Genomic DNA, 10,542 nt, shown 5'->3' with positions numbered 1-10,542 from the left:
GAAGCCAAACTCTGAATTGCATCAATCTCTTTCTCTATTTATGTATCTTCTCTGTTATCTTAGCTTGAGCATATGTGGGCATATCTGGTTGAAAGGGATCATTCATTCATTCAGATTCAAGGGTTAATGGAACCATAGGATACTATTTTTTTTATTTTAAAAAGTAATATTTCTCATAGTACAGCCTTCTTGATTCTCCTTCTTAAGAAATAGTATTAAAATTTGAAGCTGTTAAGACATGTTAGTTAATTTTAACCATCAGTTGGAATTTAGATATCGAGTTACCAATAAGTGATTCCTTATGCTCTTATGCAGCCGGCAATGTAGTTTCAAGGTTGGTTGTTGCACAATCCTGTTATTACGTATTTGGACAGCTGAAATGTCCAAAGATCTTTTAAATGATCCACTAAAATGGGAGAGAGTTTTTAAACTACAACCTGACATTTCAAAATATAATGCAGTAATATAATAATCCTAATCATTCAAATAATCACTAATAGTAAATATTTCATTATAAACAAAGAGTTAGAAATTCAAGAACACCTATGGCAAAGACATTATGCCCAAGTTATAATCCATTTATTTTCAGTGAAATAAGGATAAAATCATAGTTCTTTCTTACCTAAGATGGCTAATACAGTTGAAGTAAAAAGATATTTGGGGCTGTTTCTCGGATTAAAAAAAACCTCACTCTTTGAAATGTGACCAGACTCTGATGCTTTGCTTTGAGAAGTTCCCTGACAAAATAAATCAATCAGGTCAATACATCAAAATGTTGCCTGGGCTCTGAAGAAATATGTCATAGTAAAAAAATTATAGACGGATTTGCTTCTCCTTAATCAGTTTGGTAGTCTGAAGACAGGTGGTGTTGCCAATAAGGAATTTCTTCAGCCAGGTTCTCAAAAGAGATCCAGACTGTCGTTGTTGTTGTTTTGTTTTGTTAAAAGAAAGACCCCAACAAGGGCAGATATTTTCAGTGGATTCCTATTTATGTATTAAATTATTGGGCCTCATTACCCTTCCTGTCTGCTGGCCATACACCCTCATTCCTATTTCTTGATCTTGTCTTAAGTAAAGAAGAAGAGAGGAGTAGAGACAGAAAGAAAAAGTCATCTGTGTGGATGGAGAGATGCTTTTGAGAAAGACAGAAGGGAAGAGTGTGAATTTCACTTTCCAGGGCAGATTCTAAAAGATGGCATGCATTTCTAGCCAATAAGTGGATGATTGATAGTGAAAATCACAAGGCAATAGTGGTTTGTGAGGAAAACAGAAGAGATGGGAAAGGAAACTTTAGATATTATCATGGTCTATATGTTCCTTTTGATATTGTTCAAAAAATGCAAGAATTTTATTTATTTTCAAATTACTTCTTTAACTGATGTGTTTGATATGTTTCTTGATATGTTTCTTTCCTGATATGTTTCTTGATATATTTCTTTCCTGATATGTTTCTTTAATGAGATACAGAGATTAAAATAATGTCATTTATTAGCATTACAATTGTAAAAGAAGACCCTGATAATGTCTATCTTCCAGTAAATTCATAGCTCATTTATTATGTGGCACAGCTTTTAGTTTTAAATAGAATGCTTTGTATTGTATATGATTTAATCGGTTGATTTTCTTTCAGACATTTATGTTTTGTTTTTTAATACCTTGAAAAACACCTTGTACATTATGTTCAATAATTACACACTACTCCATATTTTAACTCTATTTTTATGAGAAAGCTAAAAGACAAGTATAGACCTCAGCAAGTCTTCTTTATTTCTACTAAAAACTATCAAAATAACTTAAATCAGCTCCATCCATTTACACAGAATAAGAGATAAAAGCCATTTCCTCTTTGTTTGCTTTGTTTTGTTTTTGCTCCTCAACAAAGGTTTTTTTTTAGCCAGGAATATTTTAAGAAAAAATAAAACAATAACATATCTTCTGTCATTTTACAAAGTATATATGTCCATCTAGTCAAATTAAATTAAATAAACAGGCTTATATTGAGTATGTAATACATGTACAACAATATTCTGGATGCTATTATGGTTATAGAAAGATGTACTCTTCGCAAATATTTATTTTTTGAAAAAATAAGCAATTTAAAAGGAGAGGCTATATAATTCTTTACATTGTACATAATATTTACAATTTGTGGCTTGTTACATGTGTCAAGACTATAGATTATTTAGGAGTATGAATACATATATATATATACCGATATATATTCATTTATATATATATCTTATATATACAGAATATATATCGGTACATATATATTCTGTATATATAATACATATATTATACATATACAAGACACTTATCTGTGTATATATATGATTTTAACATAATATTGAAAAATAACACTTTTTAAAAGCCTTTAAATGAAATATTTGTGAGAATCTGTGCTGTAAAACTGTTATGAGTTTACCAGGTGTTCATCTACATAAATTGGGATAAAACAAATGTCTTGATCTGACATGTTTATTTTATTCAAGCAAGTCTAATAATTGAGCTGTGAAAGCTTGGAACCATTTGGTCTACTCTATTTACTTTCTGTTCTTTAAAGTTTGACACTGTCCTTCATCTCTCATGAATGAGAGTTCTATTGAAATTATCTTTCTTTTAAAATATCCTGGCATCTTAGAAGCATGTTTCCCAAGAACGTTTTTGATTGCTGTATTTTTTTAATATCAACAACCGTATAAAGAATACTCTCCGTAATTGAAATGAAGCCATAATTGTCCTTGGCTTTCATGTTTCGGTAAAGCCATAGAATCAAATACTTTGGAGATTTTCTTAGAACTTAGCTTGTGTTTGTCTCCGTTTTAAGTAGCTGAAGTTAAGAGAATCAAGCACAAAGAAAATCAAGGGCAATCACGGAAGTGAACTGAAAAACAATAAAGAATGAGTTTAAAGGGCACCTGGAATTGTTGAGAAAAGTGAAAATATCGATCATCTATTTTTTTTTATTAAAGTATAATTGACATACAATATATACTATTAGTTTCAGGTGTACACCATAGTGATTTGACATTTACATACATTATGAAATTATCACTACAATAAGTCTAGTTACCATCTGTCACCATGCAAAGTTATTACAATATTATTGACCATATTCCCTATGCTGTATGTTACATCCCCATGACATATTTATTTTGTTACTGGAGGTTTCTACCTCTTAATCTCCTTCACCTATTTTTCCTGCCTCCCCAACCCCTCCACCCCTTCTGGTAACCACATGTTTGTTTCCTGTATCTATGAGTCTGTTTCCATTTTGTTTTGTTTTGTTTGTTCATTTCTTTTGATTTTTTAGATTCCACATACAAATGAAATCATACAGTATTTGTCTTTTTCTGTCTGACTTATTTTACTTAGCATAAAATCCTCTAGATCCATCCATGGTATTGCAAATGGCAAGATTTCATTCTTTTTTATGGCTGTCATATTTCAATCATCCATATTTTTGTATAATGCTAAATATAGATAAGTCTTTCACAAACTGGAGTGACAACCAATAAAATTATTGAGCGTTAATTAAGTGCTCACTGGATTGACTTAAATTTGTGGATATTTAACATTATATGAGCATGTAATATACTTTCTGCCTGAATAGACTGGAGTTTAGCAATTATTCATCGTATTGTCACACTTCCCCTAATTTGACTGCATTGAATATCAAGTGTTTTAGTGCTATTGCTCTAAGAGGGCCTCGGTTAAAATCTGAAATTATAAATTTATTTAGGAGACTTTAAAAGTGGCTTTTAAACTACTGAAGTACATGTCCAAACATTTTAGCTCTTTGTCCCTCTTATAACTGCTCCCTGTCACCTGGATTAACCTGTAAATTTATAATACCCACAGATATAAGGCTCTGACATAAAGTTACCCTAGTTTTTTTCTAGTACTACATGAGCATATCCACTGGCATAAATGAATTATTTTAAAAATCAATTTAATCTTAAGCTCTGTTGTTTGATGCTAACTAATAATTTTGAACAAATTTTATACTTTTTAATCCATTATTTTTGTTTCAGGTAAATAATTTTAAGAAGGATGAAAATGTATTTATGTACCATGAGGATTAAATTATGAATTAAATAATGACAAGAGAATACCTGGAATTGATGAGATATTGACTGAATTGGTCAAAATAAATCACTTTTGTCAATAATGGAGCAAATCTCAAGGCTCTACGTTCATAATGTCCATGCAAACAGTTCTAGGTGTTGAGAGGTGAATGTGGGGGAGTGGGATGGTAGGGAAATAGAGGGAGGATTAAACTACCTGATATAATGCAAGGGGAAAAGTTTAAAACTCAAATTTTCGTTTATTCACCAGTGTTTTGATACCAGTGGTTACAAGTATGCATTCCTATTTTCCATGTATTTACCTTTTATCAGGGCAGGTGCAAAAGGTGAATGTGAATTTCATCTCAGTGTTTGGTTTTCTGGCAAAATGTCTCTATGATCTCTGCCAGACCACATAGAGTACTCTCCAGGGAGCACTGGGCCTGTTATGGACTGAATTTTTCCCTCTGCTCAAATTCATATATCGAAGTCCTAACCCCCAGTACCTCAGAATGTGACTGTATTTGGAGATAGAATATTTATAGCAGTAATTAAGTTAAAATGAGGTCGCAGGAGTGGGCCCTAATCCAATATGACTAGTGTCCTTATAAAAAGAGGAGATTAGGGCACAAATACAGATGGAAGATCATATGAAGACACAGGAGGAGAAAATGGGCATCTACAAGAAAAGGACAGAGGCCGCAGAAGAAACCAACTCTGGCTACACTTGGATCTTGGATTTCTAGCTTCCAGAATTGTGAGAAAATAAATTTCTGTTGTTTAAGCCACCCAGTCTGGTACCTTTGTTATGGCAACCCTAGCAAATTAATATCGTACTAATACCAAATCTAAACCAAGGCAGGTAGACTTGTGCAGGACTTGTGCAGGATAAGAAGAATAGAATCTTAATAAAATCATTACTATGACCTAAGTTCTGAGAGTTAAGACATGAATATTTTTCTTCATAGTTGACGCTATCTCTGCTTCACGATGTTGTGCTAAAATGGTAAACCTAACCAAGGAGCTCTAATTATTGCTCCTAAAGTATTCATCTACCTGAATATTAAGCTTTTGGTATTTTCCACAGAGTTAGAAATGATCCTGATATTGACTACTTTGTACCACTACAGCTTCAAAGCTTGGAAGGATGTTTCATGTAATGATTTTTTTGCTGGCTCTACTATGATGCAAAAGAAATAGGAATACCTGCCATGAAATCAAAGGAAGAGATTGATTTATGCTCTGGGAAGAATGAATTGAAAATTGAATAAAGACAAGAGAAAATAAAATTTCCTAGACCAAGAACAAATGGAAATTGATTTAATTTACTGAAAAGAAATCACCTCTTTGAGTAGTCAAGCAGAGCATTAGGATTTTGCTGACTACCAGGAAAGGAAAATTAGAATTAGAAGAATCTATGAGTATATGGACTCCAAATTACTATAGTACCTTTCTGGTAAATATCCCCATTTTACACAAAACATTATGTAACATTTCAAGGAATCGTGACTTTTTCCACCAGTAAAGTATAATGATATTAAAATGTTTTCCTTGCCTTGCCTTTTAAAGACAGATTAAATTATATTCTATCTTGCAGGCATACAACACATGCATTTTTGATAGCGGTGCTTGAAACATATGGGCATTTCAGCTGTCTATGGTTTTCCTAATAATTTTTGATTCCCCTAAAATATGAAACTACATTCCCAGAGCCATGAATTGAAATCTTTGGACAGTGAGAAATGGACACGGTCACAGACAGGGGATAGACTTCTTGCTGGTATAGGACTGACCCCAAGCAACACTTTTAGATTGACAATGCGAAAGGGTCAGAGCAACCTGGCAGCCTGCCAACTGTAAGAAAGTGACAACAAGAGAAGCCAAAGAAGAAATTTATATTTAAATACCCTCTGTTTTGAAGAATTACTTAGTAGAATTGAAATGAAAGTGTAGTACATAAAAATCCAGAATGACTTGAACTTCTTTCATAACCTCACCTTGGAGGAAAATTGCAAAAACAAAATACACAGGGCTCAGCAGAGCAAAAAATGTATTGAAGTGTTGGCATCATGTGTGTGGTGTAATTTAAGATAGAACAGGGCAGACATTTGGAAATATACATGTCTCTCTATTTGAAGGCCACTTACAAACTCTTTGTTTCGGGGTAATTCCCTCCGAGGGGACTGGCTAGTCTCATATCAATCATTTTAGGCAGGAAAGGAGGGAGGTAGGATTGAAGTGGTAGCTAGAAGGATGGCCTTTTCCCCTAGCTAGACCCAGAAGACAGGTCCAGTAGTTGTAGTCACTCTCTATATTTTACCTTTGTTATTCCCCAGCCGCCTTAAAAGTGGTCTTATAGATAGCTTAGTGGAAGCTGTGTTTTGAGGAGTTATGGGACTAGTTATGTCCATGCCTGGGGCAAAGCAATTTCTGGCAGAGCAAGTGGCAGAAATATGGAAGAGTTCATCTACAAGGGTTCCAATTAAAATGCTTTCACAGATTAGGACACTAAAGTGGTAACTGACCACCATCATGGATTTTGAGAGTTCACAGTAATCACTTCTCAAGAGGACTCGGGAGAAGAATAGGCTTCCAAAATGTATGGGATAGAAACTTGCATCATTAATCTTTGGGCATTATGGGAAGAACTTCCTAAAGACCTTGGAAAAGCCAAAGATTAGCTTAAACTATGATGTCTACACATGAAGATCGTTCTGTTGCCCAAGAACTTAGCAAATGGAAAACAATTTACCTGGATTAAAATGTAAAAGCTAAGTACAATCAGTTTGAGCCAAGTGTCCTGGGCCAATGAGACATCATAATAACTGTAGTAAAGTTATTACCTTGCATAAATACGGCAACTGTTAATCAAAACAGGGATGGGCAACCTGATGTAAGCATGGAAAAAACTCTCAAAATGAATTGATGATAGTATTCATCTGAGGACTGTCTCAGATATATAAACCTAAATCAAGATTAATCTTATTCTGGTGTCATTGACAAGATTATTTCTAGTGTGAAATGAGTATATCTGGCCATCTTAGCTTGATATACTCAGGCTACATATTAAAAGCTTAATTCACCCAGATCTCTTTGTTCCAAATATATGCTCACCAAGCAAAATTTTCCTTATGTTTGGCTTCTTATACATCTGCTTCATCAACAGCTTTAAATTTTCAACGTGGGAAGATGGGCGCAGTGATGTAGTTGGAAGTATGGAATGGAAGAGGAGACTTAAGCCTGGGCTTACACAATGTGCACATCTTTAAGAAATTTATTGTATTTCTAATTGAGGAAGTTTGTAGAAGGACTAATAGAAACTCTGTTAGGCTAAAGCTGTCCATCCTACCCTTACACATGGCATTTCTTGGCATCGAAATTATTTACGAGTGAGAATGGTTAGTCCTGTCCCCCGACACTTCATATCGCCGTTTATTTTTACTTTTTCTCCTTGGTGCTTATCACTGTCTAGCATACTATACATTTTACTTAATAATCCTGGCATTATTGGTCTCTTGCATAGAAGGTTGGCCCCATCAAGACAGGGACTTTTGTCTGTCTGTTCACTATTTCTCTAATACCCAGACCAGTGTCATGGACATAGTAGATATTTGTAAATATTTGTTGAGTTAATCCTGTAATCATATACCTATTAGCAACAGGTGCCATATTTGATACAGGGAGCCTTGGACAAGGGATTCCAAATATTTTGGTTTCAAATAGTATCTCTGCTATTGTGAGATGTGCTATTGTTCAGAATAACCTTAACACCTTTGCTATCCAACTTTGAGCTGTTACAATCCATCTTTTGGCTACATATATTTAATTTTATAACTCCAAATACCTTATTTATTTACTGATATGTCAATTTCTTCAGGCCAAAGTTCTTTCCTGCCTTCTCTGTTTTTTGTTTTGTTTTGTTTTCCTTACTTTAGATTGAAGGCATTATTGTTTCAGATTGTGTTTGGAAGGATATCTCTTGTCAATCGAAATCTCATTTTTCCCAATAATTTTGAGGGGATGATGTTTCTGTTATGGTTTCTCAGGCATTTCTTATTCCTTTTGCCTTCTAATTACCTGATAGTTAAGTTTGCTTAATCTCGGGGGAGGTTCTCAAAATCTATGTATATCGATATTGATCTGTAACGGCTACTTTAGTACTTAAAGAACAAGAAATCTATATGGAAATGTATAAAAACATAAACATAATTCCTATGTCTTCTCTAGTTTACAAAAACTAGCTGTTTCCCAAAGAGTTCAGATATTGAATATAGCACCAACTTCTTCCTCAACTCCCAACAAGTGATTAAATTCATGCTGTAACACCCTTGAAAATTGAAAATTGCCTTGAACATTTCTTTTGTCAGGAAACACATTATCTCCTAAGTAGTCAATGTCATTGTAGAACAAGACTCAAGGATAAGAGGTTCTCAATATTGAAACAAGCACTGTCTCCTGGTCCCCATTCCTCAAGCCACTCCAATCTGGCTCTTGTCCTCACCATTCCTCCAAATTGGCCACCTATGACTTTTATGACAGTAAATCCAATGGCTCTATGCCAGGATCATGTTAGCAAATTCTCTCAGCAGCATTTGACCCAGTTGGCATTCTTGACTTCTGGAAGGCTCTCTCTGTTTTAACTCTCACTATGCCACTTTCTCCTGGATATTTGTCTATGTCTCTGGGCATTGCTTCTTGGTCTCCTTTGCCAATATATCCACCTCAATTCCAAAACAAAAAAAATAATGCTTTATACCACACAAATAGGTACCTAAGGGTTAAGGTTTTCTTTAGGTTTAGAGTAATTTACTTAGAAATCATCTAGTATTGGGCCTGGGGCATACAAGGCACTCGGTAAATTGAAATGATTCACTTTTTTACTTTGAAGGGCAACGTTAATGAGGATGAATATTCTTTTTGTGTGTGTGTGTGCCTGTGTGTGAGGAAGATCAGCCCTGTGCTAACATCTGCCAATCCTCCTCTTTTTTTTTTTTTTTTTTTTGCTGAGGAAGACTGGCCCTGGGCTAACATCCATGCCCCTCTTCCTCCACTTTATATGGGACGCCACCACAGCATGGCTTGCCAAGCAGTGCGTCGGTGCACGCCTGGGATCCGAACCGGCGAACCCTGGCCGCCACAGCAGAGCGCATGCACTTAACCGCTTGCGCCACCGGGCTGGCCCTGAATATTCTTTCTTTTAAATTAAAAAAATACGTAAGCAAAAAAATCAACTGATGATCTCACTTTCTATGTTATTGGACTTGATTGAATGATATTTAATGTCTGTAATATTTCAGAGTATTTATTTTGGCTAAGTGATAATATAAGAAGGATATCATTGGTGGTTAATGATTTAAACAGATTCAAGATACATATACTTAATTTTTTTTCTCAACTTTCAATTATACTCATACTTTAACTTAACCTATAGTAATTAAAAAGATAAATGTCCTTTATAATGAAGAAAAACTATACATGCTTTATAATCCCCAAATGTGGCCAGATTTGCTTTAATGGTTTATCTGTCTTCAGAAGATAGCTTAATGCAAAGTATGTGAAAGATTTAAAGGTGAAGCAAATTCCCTTGTCCTTTTCTTTAATAAACACTATCACAATTGACCTTCAAAGCTGATAAAACTATAAGGAAAGACAAGAGCAGATGCAATATTTTGCCATACCTGTTCGAATATATTTAACAGATGGCCAAGGAAATGATTCTTTCTTTATCCGCAGCAATTTCAAGTTGATTTTAATTTCTGTGCTGGTACTTTGTAATATCAAGGTTTTTCTTATAATATAAATTGAAACAGGAAGTTAACTGGACAATAAGAGAAGCTTTTCTTTTGCTAGTTGTGGAGAGGGTTTGAGATGATGAGGACAATAGCTTCCAGTGGCATAAAGAGGTGAAATCTGCAAGCAAGCATCTGTGTTTGCCAGTTCTATGCTGTGCCTGAGGAATGCTCTCAAAACTATCCACAAAGGTGTGGGAATTAGGCTGCCTTTTATATGACCTCAACATTTTTGATTTGTTATATTGTCATTTAGTCAGGGAAATGTTCAACCTAATCTTTCCAGACTCTCATAATCAGCTAGAGTGGTATTGATCTTCCTATCATTCTCGTACCTTTGGAAACCATGTATGAGTAAGAATGTGCACACTCTTACAGATGATCTAAAGCTATTCAATATGCTTTTAATTATAAATAGCTCTTTCTAAATTTACTACAGCTATAAACATCACATTCTGATATATACATATATATATATATATATATTCTCTCTGTTATACACCCATGCACATTTATATTCATACTTTTATAGTCACATATGCCACAAATTTCACTTCCAGATGTCTCCCTGCCGTATCTATTCTGTACTTACCCTCTAAACAATCTGAAGCCATTAATAGACACCTGGCCATGAATGAATTGCACACACAGCTCCCTGAAAAAACCTGGAAGGAAATAAGTTTCCC

Source organism: Diceros bicornis, chromosome 14 (assembly GCF_020826845.1).
Source record: "Diceros bicornis minor isolate mBicDic1 chromosome 14, mDicBic1.mat.cur, whole genome shotgun sequence".
NCBI classification, from domain to species: Eukaryota; Metazoa; Chordata; class Mammalia; order Perissodactyla; family Rhinocerotidae; genus Diceros; species Diceros bicornis.
The sequence above is the reverse complement of the archived record's forward strand: the minus strand, read 5'-3'. Positions refer to the sequence as shown.